General features: G+C 36.8%; 1 protein-coding gene across 2 annotated transcripts in view; it reads left to right on the top strand.

Annotated features, from left to right (window-relative positions):
• The window catches only part of LOC125233929, a 213,761-nt gene that overhangs the window by 150,975 nt on the left and 47,027 nt on the right, over positions 1-15,759 (top strand). The window lies entirely within an intron of this gene.

Genomic DNA, 15,759 nt, shown 5'->3' with positions numbered 1-15,759 from the left:
ATTAACTGGTAACATACTGGTAAACTTCACAAGGGTTGTACTATACTAATTCCCGTGACTCTGCTCATCTTCATCTGTGATAACATAAATTGTTCATTACATGGCGACCCTGCCAGAATAACTTGTTCATACACTTTTACATTATTCAATAGAGCGTCCATTGGTCAAATATGGCAAGCGTGTTCATTGAACACTTATGGCACTATAGTGAATATTTGAATAGTGTGCAACAATGGATTTTTTTTCGATTAACTGAAACTTTACATTATCCGCTTGTCAAAATTGACCCGTTACATTACATTATTTGAATAGAAATAAACGTTAAAAACATTTTTTTATAAATGGGCTTACTTAAACTTACTTAAACGTATTTAAACTTTATTGCACAATAAAAAAAGAAGTACAAATGGCGGACTTAATCCCTAAAGGCATTCTCTACCAGTCAACCATAGGGCAAAACAGAAATTCGCGAATGTGGGTGCAGTAAGAAAAATAATTACTACTCAACTACTAAATAATTAATACTCTTCTTAGCCACAGACTAGCCAAAGGCAAAGACGTGGCCTACGATGAAGTGAGCTCGCCCAGAAGATGCCTGTTCACTCTTGATTTTAAGGTTACCGTACCGGGAAATAACAGAAAAAAAACACACTAACAATACGGTTATGCCTATGTAGCATCTCTTCCAATCAACCTTTGAGTATTTTCCTGTTCCTGGCCAAGTCGATGTTAAGATGAAAGCTGATGAAAGTACCAGTACTCGACATGCAAAAGCCCGATAGATGATACTCTTCTGTGAAATTTATTGACAATTACTTAAGAGAAAGTGTTATCTACTGGTGTACTGTCAAGCATTCGTACTATCATCTATTTTATTACGTCTAACGTTTCTTTATAAACGTCCTCCATTTAATACTGAGTATAAATCGTGCCAAAAATGCCAGTTTTACGTCTGTCCGTCACGCAATATCATCGTTGTTGGAATATGCGCTGCTTTCAATACACTTTTCAAGTAAGTAAGATAGTAGGCCGTTCCGTCTTGTAAGTACTTTATGGTACATTATAGCTGATAGGCTAGTTTCCTTTACATAAAATATAATATTTTATGCAGTGCACGAAATAAAGGACCACATAATTAGAAGTAATATATGGACAGTAGTTAGGTTTAAACATAATTTCTATTTTAATAAGTCAAAGAGAAAGATAAATATAAAGAATTGACCGTGACGTCACTCGATTTGTTAGACCTGTACCCCAAAAGCATAAAATTGTTGTAGTAATTCACCGAATCGCATTTCACCTTGAATGAAAAAGATATCACTAGATTTTTTTACTTGACGCACTTTTTCGTGTAGCTTTTGACATTAGTAGAACTAAATTGTAGTATTACATTTTTTGTATAGTATGTTACCGTAGACGCATTTCGCCGTGATCGACTTTTTTGCGTAGCTTTTGACATTAGTATAATTAAATTGTAGAATTAAATTTTTTGTGTAGTATGTTACCGTAGACGCATTTCGCCGCGATCGATGTTTGTTTGGGACTCTAATTAAATTGATACGTTAATTTACGTTTAATACGTTTTCTGTTGTGTTTTAGTTTAAGTAGTAACAAAGCAGATTTGTATTAGTTTAAGAAGATAATTAGGTTTCTTTTAAGGAGTAATAAAGCAGCTTTGTGTCTTAGATCATTTGTTTTGCTTTCTTTAACGCCAAATATCCGAAATTAAGAATTACACCCAAGTCTACAGAATCATCAATCTACTCAATCTTCACACTGTTGCGTTGAATCACGTCGCCAATACAATACACGATCGAGGTGAAATGCGACTAAAGTAATTAACGATTGAGTCATAACGCGAAAGTTAAATGCACGGTCGAGGTGAAATGCGACTAAAACTAATAACGACTAAAATAATAAACGATTGAGTCACAACGCGATATTTAAATGCACGATCGAGGTGAAATGCGACTAAAACTTACAGCCACTTGAAAAAAAAACTATTAAGACACAATGCGAAAATTAAATATGAGATTGAGGTGAAATGCGATTCGGTGAATTACTACAACAATTTTATGCTTTTGGGGTACAGGTCTAACAAATCCGTCACTCCTCAGTATTTCATAGTAATTCCATATTAGCAAATCGTTTTGACAGTTCTTAAAAAGAAGCTGATTTGACTAGTAGGAAACTAGCCTATTATAGTTATAGCTTTGGAATAAGCTAGAGTAGACCAGCCTACCTACAGAATACATAGCACTGCTAAAATATGCTGCCGAAACACTGTAGTGCCTCAGGTTAGCAGAGGCAAGGGCGGATGATTTCCTTGCCATTGGGCGCAAAAGAGTTGCGTCATTGCAAATGCAAGGCAGCAACAACTGCACTAAATGCAGCAGCGGCTGGTCCATACAAGCCGATTCCCACTGGCTTGCCTAAAATTGATTAAAAGTACCTAATGTTAAGGTAGGTTTCTTTGTGCTCAATGTTGCCTGGCAGAAATTTTCACCAGCCGCCATTGCTAAATAGTAAATACTGGGTCGATGTGGTGATTGGGAGAGATAAGTAGGGCATATCTCACATACAAATGTTTAGTTAGTTTAGGTAACCTAATTTTAAAGTATAACCATAGAATATTAAGTAACTAACGACCTAATAACCTATGTCTATACTAACAAGTGCTATGGAGTTTTATTTGGTCCGAAATATGTTTTTTTTTTTTAATTTTTTTTTTATTTATTACACAATTACAAACCATTAATGGCCACAATTATGTATTGCGAATTTATTAAAGAGGAAGTTCGCAACTGGTGTCAATTGAAAATTCTTTGCTTGTTTGGGTTTTATTTTTTTTTATTTATCGCCACTTGTTTTGTAATTTATTTAATATTTGTCGCACTTGACCATAATTTACTATTGTTGAATAACCTGTGTGTGCTATAATAAAAGCTCCAGCATTTGACTGTAGGTACTCTTGAGATACATAATATTAATTTGAAATTATTGCATAATCAAAAATTAAATTATGCCCAAAAGAGCTATGCGTTGTTACTACCTACAAATAGCAATTAATTTAGCCTAATTACTTTAGCAGTGGAATGTGGCTTCTACCATGGGTTATCATGACGTTTAAAATACGTAACTCGATAACGTAAACGTGGCGAAAATAGTTATTTGTTATACAAGCGTGCAATGTTGTATTGTAAGATGGTAACGCCGAGTGTGGAATTGAAAAACGAGCAAGTGAAAGGATTCTATAATTGAACCACGAGCAAAGCGAGAGAGAGAAAGACACTAGATAAGTAAAATACATTTGAACATTTTGAACCCGTGCCCGTGTGTAACACAAAACTTTTCCGTCACTATAGCGTAGCGAGACTACAACGCAAACAACGCGTTTATCTCTATTTCCAGTAGTTCCACAGATGGTAAACCATCTTCATCACTGGATTCACTCGCTTTTATCAATTTTAAAGCAGTAAGTTTGACTATATTTAAGGCCAAATTACTTTATCTAGTAGTGGATAAAATGCGTTTTTACCCGTTGGCATTAAAGGATAAAACACGTGTTTCCGAGCTAGCGAGGGGAAAATGATATTAATTGCACGGAGAAAGTGAACAGTGCTTTAAAACGGTTACTTGCCAGAACCAAAAATTACATAAATTTTCCTTGACATGTATACTCCATTTGGAATACAAAGGCCCGATGCTATCAGGACGATATAAATTGAAACTAAACAAAAGGGCTTATTATTTTTGCCTTTCATTAGATATCTAATTGGGATCACTTTTTAATTATAAATGGGCTTACTTTTGCCCACAGTCTAGCCAAAGGCAATGACGTGAAAACTACCTGGAACTAAAGTCTTCTTTTTTCTTTGCCATTCCCTAACGGACGTCGGCGACCACTTTTGCCATCTCTCTTGTTCTTTGCCATTTTTGCTAGTATGGCAATTAAAGAACTGAAGTAAATGCGCGTGTAAAATACCCACCACACCGAAAAAGACTAGCCAGATATCTTTTGTTTTCACTAATCCTATTGTTAACGCGTCTAAAATGCTATCGGGCCTTTGTATTTGAAAAGGAATAATAAAATAACAAAACAAATAATACTAACAAACAATAAAAAACAAATAAATAATATTACACTTTAAAGTGTTCGAAAACGTCAAAAATTTGACGACCGGTCTGGCCTAACGCGTAGTGACCCTGCCTGCTAATCCGTGGTCCTGGATTCGAATCCCGGTAAGAACATTTATTTGTTCCTGAGTCATGAATGTTTTCTATGCAGTCAAAGTTGAATTTTCAGGTTTGTATGAGATTTTCACAATTTCAAACCAAAAAAGATGTTGATTTAAAAAGCTGAAAATCTGCACAAAGGCTTCATAGACTATATAAGGGTCATTGATTGATAACTATTAGGTTTGTTAATTCCAGAAAAGTGTTTTCTCGCTCCACCCTTGCACCTATATAGTACACAGGCAATCTGTGTAAGAAGTCCTATCATATTTTATTTCAATTAAAAATTCATGGTAAAGGTTGTTATTTCATTAATTACATTCGCATTTGACCTCGAAATCTAATCTTATCCGCAGCAAAATGGTAGGGTAATAAAAAGATGTAATAAAATCCGAAATTTCCCTGATTAGGAGGTAGAGTGGCTTTAACAGCTGCCAGGTTTTTCATGAGATTTCTATACAGAAAATACGGAAAATGGCATGAGATTTTGTAGAGGAGTACCAGTGCCTTACAGTACTCGTACTCATACCCATACTCATACTCATACTCATACTCATACTGTAAGTATACGAGTAGATGCCATTTTTCATCTCACAAACTTATGTCATCACAAAATATAATTTGACTAGCCTTTGCCCGCGGCTTCGCTCGCGTTAGAAAGAGACAAAAAGTAGCCTATGTCACTCTCCATCCCTTCAACCATTTCCACTTAAAAAATCATGTCAAATCATCGCTTCGTTTTGCCGTGAAAGACGGTCAAATACTTAGACACACACACTTTCCCATTTATAACAAAATTACGTCAATTCGTCGCTCCGGTTTGCCGTGAAAGGCGGAAAACCACACACACATTTCCCCTTTTGTAATATTACGGCCCAGCCACGACACTGTTCTAAGCGCGACAACGGTGAGCGGCAGCCATACGTGCGAATGAAAAGTCCCATCGCTGTGTCTCGCCCCAATGTATGGCCGCCGCTCACCGCTGTCGTGCTTAGACCAATGTCGTGGCTGAGCCGTTAGTATGAATATACGGAGTGAGTACCCGAGTACATTACTCTCATTTCTTTATAGGTAACAGTATGTCGCGAATGTCGCGATCGGTACCGCGAAAGAGCAATACAATTTTCAATTTCGAGCAATTTGAAGCTTTTCCCAACTGCGAAAACATTTCAGTCAGTGTTTACTGAGACCACTCCTTTAAATCATTTCGGTTCTGAAATTCTGAGAATTGAAAGATTGATTCTTCAGACAAACCGTGGCCACCATTTTCCTCCCTAGATATTTACATTATGAATATTATTTTTAAATATTTTTATGTATAGTCACGTTAAGTCATGTAATAAGCATGTAACATAGTTGAATCGTATATGAATAAATGTTACGTGCTATGTTTCGAATTATTAGAATAAGAACGAAACCTCTTTTTATACATAAACCGGCGAAAAAAAATGGTCGGGCAGAAAATTTTGTAGGTACCTAACGTAAAATACCCTATAATGGACGGTGATGCCATTATGGACAAAAAAACACAAATCCTTAAAAATAAGTATCTAAAATTAGTTTCTAAAAACTGACGGCAATGTACCATAAACTAGAGTTATAGAGCTGTTTAATTTTCAAGTTTCAATCAATTCGGGTATTTGTGAAGGATTTGGCGGCAAGATAAAAATCACCAGTTTACTGAAAAAAAAATCAAGACGAATTCTTAGTAACGTTGCTAAGAAAGTTGAGTTCATGTATAAAATAATAAAAAAATAATACTCGGTGTAAACTTGAATGAGTTTTACTTACTGCATTAAGCATGAGATAAGGTATAAAACATAATAGTTTGTTACTCCAAAGATATAAAGATTTAGCGTTATTTTGCGAGTGTCCATTACTGGAACCCGAAAACTGCGTACCTCCTATGATGGACAAGGAACAAATTACAAAACCAAAATTTACAAGAAACAATCTTATGTTAAAATAATCCAAACTAATTTTATTTATGGTATATGAAATTGACTCTTTGAGTATCAGTTGGCATTAAAAGTAAAATTTTAAACTTATTTCACTGTCCATAATGGGGGATCCATTACTGGAGAACTGCCGTCCATAATTGGAGAAAAAACACCTAGTTTTAATTTTGTAACTATGAAGAAGCCAATAGGAGTATCTATTCTGCAATACGCTTGAAATGTAAAAGAAGGATAGGACATTAAAGATTTAACACGCTCAGCGGTAGAATTTTTACATTTATCAGTGAAATACCAAAAACAGACGAAATATTTTCTTAAACTGTCCATGATTGGGTTCGTTACCTTAATAATATTTTGTAACAACACAAACCCAAATATTTTGTAGTAACATTGAATGTCTACGACAGTCTGTCCCGTAGACATTCAATATGATATTAAAATGTATTCCTGAGTCATGGATGTTTTCTATGTATATAAGTATATATTTATCTATATAAATACAAGCTTTGCTTAGTTTGGGGTTGGGTTGATCTGTCTAAGGTGTCCCCCAATTTTTATTTATAAATTTTATTCGATGATCTAGTAACTTGTCACTGCTTTCAATCCGTAATTGTTAAGAATAGCGCCAAAACTTGAGCAGTACGTTTCATGTGCTCAGATTAATGCATATGGCCAGGCCACGACATTGGTCTAAACGCGACAGCGGTGAGCGGCAGCCCTACGTGCGAATGAAAAGTCCCATCGCTGTGTCTCGCTCCAATGTATGGCCGCCGCTCACCGCTGTCGCGCTTAGACCGATGTCGTGGCTGAGCCGTTAGGCCGCGGTCGTTTTCACCCGTCGCCCGCGGCCGACAGCGGCCCGCCGCCCGCGGCGTCCGGCGTTTGAATGGTGTGTTCGGGAATGCTCGGGAGTGGTAGGCTTGTGCCGTTTTGTTCGTTGATCGGAGCGCTCCGATCTCGTTCAATCGCTCCCACGAACTAGTTCGCTCTTTTAGGTCTTTGCTCATTTAGTTCAGTCAGACCAGCGACCACTACGGTAGGAAAGATCAGAACATTCAGAACGAATGGGACCGACTAGTGTCAAAATGATACGAATATTCTACAGATAATAACAATTCCGGGCCGAAAGGTTGTAAGTAACCGAAGCTTAATATGAAAACTTGACGTTTTGTGTCGCATCGCTAAATAGCTGGCTCCCGGTCGGCGCAGTCACACTCTTTCTTGATCCCAACCGCTCGCGCTCGCCGATCCTATACTGAAATGAGCAAAAACCGATTCACAGAGCACGGAAAGATTCAATTAATTTCGGTCATTTATGGGATTTTATTCCTAACAGTTCATAGTTCGTGAACGACACAAGTCTAAGTGGTCGTTTTCGCCCGCCGCGTGCGGCGTCCACCCACCGCCTTAGAAAACGGCCGTGACCTTAGAGAGGAAAATGGTAATACATTTGTATGGAAACCCATTCGGAAGCCAGCTGTCCCATTTAACCCTTCCACTTCGGTGTATAAAGGTACAAACTGGCAGTAATTTCCGTTCATTCCCGATTTACGTCAAGGGTATTGGGACCCCGAAGTTTCGAACTCGAGAACTGGATATTGTTCGAGTCTTTATCGACTTGATGAATTTGAATTCAATATTTGATTTGGATGTTGTAATGGAGTTTTGCTACTTGGCTTGATAAATAGGTATTTGTATTTTCGTTTAAGTTTTTGCGACTAGTCAGAAACTCGAGAGAACAAATTTTAGAGAAAGCGTACGTCACATAACTAAATCAAGATAGAAGGAAAATGCTCGGCGATTAACAGCGAAACCGAGCGTGTAACGTTTTTTGTCGAGCCTATGACGTCACGAGTGTACTTTAGTGATGGGAACGTTGTCGCCGCGTAACCCATTCGATCGATTGTGGAGGTTGCGTGCGGGATGCCCGCCGAAGTTAAAAATATCGGATGTTCATCTTCGTTGTGAAATGAAGTAAGTATATACCTGTATTCGTGTGATGACAAACAATTCACTAGTAGGTATATAATTTGCCTAAGGCCAGGAACAAAGATTTTAGTAGGTAGACTAGGTAGGTATTAATACTAGTTAATATTTCGTAATATTTTTAAGAAAATCGACCATGTACTCACAGCATATTTATTTATATATTACTAAAAGTTGTAAAAAATAACACGAGGATAACCTCGTGTTATTTTTTACAACTTTTAGTAATATATAAATATAATTAACCATTTACACATTTTTAGAGTTATTTTTATTCATAATAAATACAGAGCGTATTATGTTTGTATTTGTTTTTCTGCCGACCACAAATTCAACGTTAATACCGTAACTGTAACCTATTTTAAAGTTAAATTTACTTTTCACTCGTACTTTATATGTATAGTTTCATAACAATATAAAAACATAATTATAATTTCCACTGCTTCGCAAAATCGATTTAAATCGAATAAGGAAATCGCAGCATACATGACGATATAGTTCCGTGGTGCACCACTATTCTTAAGTTCGACGTGAGTTCGACGGACAAAATAACAAATCTACCTTCACTTTGTCTCGACAGTTTGAATAGCCTATTTTTATATCGCTTGTTTTAAACGCACGCCAAGTCGGACTCGTCAAATTAAAGCCGCAATGGAAAACTAGTTTGACGGCCGTACGTCAGCTAATGTTTTGATGATAAAAATAGGAAAATCGTGTTTTTTATTTAATAAAAAATATTTTAGGACAAATGGTACTTACCGATGATAGGAAACACTTTGTTTAACACCCTTGCTTTTATTGGTGGTGTTTGAACAGTTAATTATCGAATACCGACCCATTTTGTATTTTTCACTGTATGTCACTCGCGGGCAGCGGTCGGGAGCAGACTGACTTGCGCGGCGAACAATGTTGCTCGCTATTTAACTTTTCCGCACGCGAAGTAGATACACTTTTTCCTTCTATCTTGATTTAGTTCTGTGGCGTACGTCATCATATAAATAGTCAATAATGAAATTTAATAAACAATCGAAAATTCAGGCTTAGATTTAAAAACGTGTTAGCAGTCTGGTCTTCTTTTGCTACAATTTTAGAATTCTTTCACTTGAGATCGTCAACACCATTTTAATAAAAACCCGAACGTTTCAAAACCATGAGAAATCCATATAATATTAGGATCAGCCCACAAGACAAATAATAACCTAACCACAAAAATAAAATTTTGAAGAACCCCCGACCGCGACACAGTGGACCGATTTTCATAAAACATGGCTAAGAATACTCCTGACTAACTCAGCTTTCAAAGATAAAAAACTAAATCGAAATCGGTTCATCCGTTCGGGAGCTACCATGCCACAGACAGACACACACACAGACAGACACGTCAAACTTATAACACCCCGTCGTTTTTGCGTCGGGGGTTAAAAATGCCTTTTAAAGACATGCTGCGGAATTGTCGGTAATGTACCTACTAATAAATTAAAGTCTGCGGGCGTAGCACACTTGTTGGATAAACTTTATCGAGTCGGTGCGTCCCTATTGCACTTACAAATAGTACGAAAAGGACGTCCTGACGTTATATCCTCCTTCCTGTTGTTTCAATTTTAGTATTACTTTGTTTTTTATCAGGAGGCGCACGGTGGAAACAGGACAACAGAGGATCCTCATTACAATCATTGTTTTAAAGACTATGTACTAGAGTCCAGCCATCAGAACGCTGCACAAAAAAAAACCCGGCAAATTCAAAAAAATCTTTAGCTGGTAACCCGAAGCATAGTGCGAATATTCGTTTTTTTTTCAGTATTCGTTCATTTTCATCATTTCGAACCTGATTCCAGTTACAGATTATCGAAAATAGCATGCTTCTCACACTGCTCCTGATCGGTTTAGCCATTATAACATCCGTAATAAATGCACTGAGACAAAGGTTGAGGTTATGTACGAACAGGGGGGTTACCATGACGTGCTAAAGCCGTTCAGTTTAGGTTGAGAGAGAGGGACGGAGTTATGTAACTGCTATATTAGCTGTGTCCCTTTTTCTCAACCTAAACTGAACGTCTTTAGTACGTCATGGTAACCCCCCAGAGGTTGACAGTCAGTTTTACATAAAATTGTTGCCTTATAAAGAATTCTGAAAAAATGCTTGTGCAGCGACTCGCTGGTCAGACTCTACTACTATTTCCAATGTATTGTAAATATAGTAAATTGTGCAACAAGGGGAGGAAGTTGAATAGGAGCGATTTAAAGACTCGAGTTTTTTAATATTCATACTCCCCAAGTTACATACAATGTTTTCATTACACTCGCAATGTAAAAAGTATGTTAATAGATGTAAAAAAGTTAAGTACGGTACAAGAAATTTCATTATTCCCTTGGGAGAACGATTTTTCTATAACTCATGCTCCACCTGCGTGCAATAGCACATTTAAAGTGCGAGTGTGATGAAAAATATTTAACCTAACCGACACAATATCTAAAAGTAAACAGCGAACGTAAATCTAATAATAGGAAACCCTCTGGCGGCCATTCGGCACTCAACTTGTCGAAACTTGTATGATGCAAATGGCTAGAACTTGGAAACCGATCTAGTCCTTGTCAGGGAATAGACACAGTATAAACCAGTAATAACCAGACATCGGATTCCGTGGGGCGAAACTTCTTGATAGCTAGGGACTTCCTATATCGAAAATAGTTATTTGTTATACAAGGGGGCAAAGATGTATTTTAACGCCGAGTGTGGAATTGAAAAACGAGCAAGTGAAAGGATTCTTTAGTTGAACCACGAGCGAAGCGAGTGGTTCGAGAATAGAATCCTGAACTTGCGAGTTTTTTAACACACGAGAAGTAAAATACATTTGCACCCGAGTGTAACACAAAACTTTTCCCCTCACTATAGCGAGGAAACTACAACGCAAAAAATGCGTTTATCACTGCTTCCAGTAGTTCCACAGGTGGTAAATCATCTTTATTACTAGATTCACCTACTTTTATCAATTTTAAAGCAGTTAATTTCACTTTATTCAAGGTCAAATTACTTTACCCACTAGTGGATAAAATGCGTTTTTACCCGCTGGTATTAAAGGACAAAACACGTGTTTCCGAGCTAGTGAGGGGAAAACTCATTTATCGATACTAGTTCTATATACTAGTGACCGCCCCCAACATTGTGTGTGTTTTTTGTACCTATTGTTCTGAAGACCAGTATGAAATTCATAGATAGCGTCTAAAATAAATAGCGTCGAAATAAATTGTGACGACTTAACTTTTAAAAACGTTTTCAAAAAAGAAGAAGAAAATTGAGTTCTTATTTTATTATATAATGTTTTTTTTATACTACGTCGGTGGCAACCAAGCACACGGTCCGGTGCGGTGGAAAGCGGTTACCGTAACCTATGGACGCCTGCAACTCAAACAGTGTCACATGCGCATACTATTTTAATAAAAAAATATTTTATAAGCATACCTTTGTGTGATCACTAGTATTTAGAACTAGTATCGATAAATGAGTTTAACGATATAGGAAGTCCCTAGCTGTCAAGAAGTTTCGCCCCACGGAATCCGATGTCTGGTAATAACTCTTCTAACAAACACACACAAGAGCATCGTGTACGCACGCCACACATGCATGCGGATTCGGATAAATTCGATCGTGAATAATACGCTACTAGACTCATATCGAATTTGGCACGAAAAATGGTTGTTTCCTGTAATTTGACATAAGAAACCAATGTTTAGAAATTTTGGGTATTAACAGTGTATAATGACTACGTATTTTCGATTGAAAATGTGTGTAATATTTTTTTAAACTTTGGCCACCGAAAACGCTGTCAGTGATGTAATGACGTCATAGCATAGAACCCAACTTAACTTTATGTCGAGCCAATCACTGACATGATGAATTTTATGCCTCATGTATAAATGTCAGAAAAATTTGCGTTCAATTCGATTGACGTTATGCAAAGATAATCTATAGATTAGAGATGGGCCGAATATTCGGTTAATATTCGGTATTCGGCATATTCGGCAAATTTTTCAATGTTCGTATTCGGCCGAATAATTCGGTTGCATTGCCGAATATTTACCGAATAAACAAAGTAAACAACTAATGAAGATCTTACGTATTCCATTGGATAATATGCTCCTATTTTAGTAGCTTTTTAAGGAACTGCTAAAAACAGAGAAACCTATGCGTCAAACTATAAATACAATTGTATTGTAAAAAAGTTAAAAAACCTTAGTTTAAGAGTTGAGAAGAGTTCAGAGTTGTTTTAACTAAGTTTTAGTTATCTACTAAATCATAAAAACGTAGATGTAGTAACATATGTAACCATTATCAAACATTTAATAGTTTTAATGAACACCCCCTTTAAAAACATGACGTAACCGAATATTCGGCCGAATGTTCGGTTCGGTAAGACCTGGACCGAATGTTCGGCCGAATATTTGTATTCGGCAAAGTCCATATTCGGCGCATCTCTACTATAGATTAACATGGCTAATGTTATTTTTGCCTGATTAATTGAAAGTATACTTTAAAAATGTTTTTTTTCCGTCTTCAAGTCATAATAAAATATGGTAATATTTTTTTCGGTTCATTGGACAGTAATTAATAATATAAAATAGGTTTTAAGAAAGGGTCTATTATGTTAATAATATTTTTGTGTCTTCTGGCGGATATGATGTGGTATTTATATACTTAAATATCTTTACTCGTAGTTAATATTAGATAACCTATTACTTTGGATGAAGTCGAGTAACATTTATAGTAATTTTGTCAACTACGTCCTTTCTGACGCAGTAGGTAACTAAGTACCTACCTACCATTCGCATCGCCGCTGCCGGAGAGTAACAGAACTACTGAGTGGTCCTTATACTGTGAACTTGTCAAGTCTGGGAATAGATTTAGGTATAGCCTGCGGCGTTTTGGGCAATTTGGGCGAACGAAACTAGTAAGTGACAAGATTTAGGCATAATAACTTTCAAGCGGTTACATAAGTTGTTAAGTACAACTTTATAACAGGCTTAAATTTTTAGGAATTATTATTAATAATGTGCACGTGTACGCAAATAATATTTGTATCTTTAGTAGGTATACAAAATTTTAATTTTTTTAGCAGACAGGCGTTTAAATTGCATTCCATTGTTTGAAGGCACGTCATTTGTGACACTGACTTATCTGATTTCAATCGTTTTTCACAGCTATTTTTTTAAAGTTAGTCTTGTTGTATATCTACATATTATAAATATGATATACTCCCAATTTGTTTCATTTCATTTAATTTCATTTATTTATTTAATACTTACACAGTATTACAGTTACAAGACAAATACACTGTTAAACGATACAATGACATACTATAAGTACGTAAACTAAAAATACCTATGATGAATATAAATTTTAAATACCTATGATGAATGTGAATTTCAAATTTCGTTTCGTTCCATACACAATAAAAACATTAATTTTACAAAAGAATAAATTAATACTTTTAAAACATCTACTTTCCAACGTTTATAATCTATTTTAATGAGTGTTCATTAAAACTTTCTTCACTCGAGAGTTTTGTTCGAGTCGCGCAACCGTTTCTATCATTTTCCTGTTCCCTTTCTTTGCACTAACAAACTAGACACTAAAGTAGTGTTGTAAATAAAATAAAATAAAAAATTAAAAGAAAATCTACCCTTACATATTGGATTGCAGCGCGCAAAGCGCTAACAAAATAACCTAACCACAAAATTAACATTTTGAAAAAACCCCGACCGCGACATAGTAGGCCGATTTTCATGAAACATGGCTAAGAACACTCCACACTAACTCAGCTTTCAAACTACAAAAACTAAATCTAAATCGGTTCATCCGTTCGGGAGCTACGATGCCATAGACAGACACACATACAGACAGACAGACAGACACGTCAAACATATAACACCCCGTCGTTTTTGCGTCGTCTGGTGTTAATAAATATCGAAACAGAGTGACCCAAAAATACTTACTTACTGCAATGGCTCAGCGACCCGAAATGGATCTTGGCCTCCGACACTAGATTCCGCCATTCGCTCCTATCCTGTGCGATTGCCACTCGGTCACTTGAAGGTCTTTCTGGACCTCATCGATCCATCGGTCCGACCTCGCATCGCCTTCCGACCGGCCGTTTTTTCAGTAGATCGCCACAGATGAGCTTTTTTGGCCGCATGATCCTCTCCCATCCTCTCCACATGGCCGAGCCATCGCAGACGAGAAGCCTTGCTCTCGCCGATGACGTTGGGCTCGCCCACTAGCTCTTCCACCTCCAACTTCTTCCTAACTCTCCAAGAGCCTCTCGTCTCGTAGGGCCTAAAATCTTTCTGAAGATCTTCCGCTCTGCCACTAAGAGCTTGTTTTCTTCCTTCAGGGTCAACGTCCAAGCTTCGCATCCATATACAAAGATCGGCCTTATCACCCATGTTATGAGATCGTCATAAATAAATATCTGTTATCTTATTTATTCTGTACTAGCGACCCGCCCCGGCTTCGCACGGGTACTATACCTACATGTAAACCTTCCTCTAGAATCACTCTATCTATTAAAAAAAAAAAACCGCATCAAAATCCGTTGCGTAGTTTTAAAGATTTAAGCATACTTAGGGACATAGGGACAGAGAAAGCGACTTTGTTTTATACTATTTATTTATTATACTAGTGAAGTACATAGTTTTGGTATCCATCTGTTTAGTAATTTCGCAACTGACTGTATCCTCTCTGACATAAAAAGAAAATGTAAATTGATACCTTATACATGACGAGTATAATGGTTGACATATCCTGAGCAAAGAGAGGATTGTGTTACCCTTTCACTTTCCCTGTTACCATAGATTAAATATAAGAAGATCATTCCATCCCATACATTAAAATGCGAGCGCCTAAGAACGCGCATAAACTACACCATACATAGATGGCGCCACAAAAAAAAAAGTCTTGTAGCTTTCGATTATACTTATAGACGGCGTTAAGTGTCACTTTTGACATATATTTATTTATTTATTTATTTAAACTTTATTGCACAGTAAAAAAATGTACAAAAGGCGAACTTAATGCCAGAAGGCATTCTCTACCAGCTAACCTTTGGGCCAAACAGAGATCTATAACAGCTTAATAGGTGCAGGAAATATCGCAATGACGAGAAATAATACCTACTAAATAACCATAAATGTTTATGTATATCATACAGCTTACTATTATATATATTAAAAATATTTATGGCTCGAAAGTGACACTTAACACTTTCGCTACCAAGAACCCGACTGTCGGGTACACCGCTCGTAGAAGCGTAGCCGATTACATGGGTTTCCCCGTATGTAGCGAAAATGTCGTAGCGCCGCGTAGAGCCCGGTTTCGAAAGTGTTAACGCCGATCTACAAATAATCGATGGCAACAAGGCATTTTTTTTGTGGCGCCATCTATGTGTGGTGTAGTGTATGCGCGTTTTAGGCGGTCGCAGTTTAATGTATGGGATGGTATGATCTTCTTATATTTAATCTATGCTGATACTCAACAAACAGCGTACATTTTAGTGCACAAACAGAGAAAGTATCTACTTAGATT

The sequence above is a fragment of the Leguminivora glycinivorella genome, chromosome 15, assembly GCF_023078275.1.
Source record: "Leguminivora glycinivorella isolate SPB_JAAS2020 chromosome 15, LegGlyc_1.1, whole genome shotgun sequence".
In the NCBI taxonomy this organism is placed as follows: Eukaryota; Metazoa; Arthropoda; class Insecta; order Lepidoptera; family Tortricidae; genus Leguminivora; species Leguminivora glycinivorella.
Note: the sequence above shows the minus strand (reverse complement) of the source record. Positions and strands in the feature narration are given on the sequence as shown.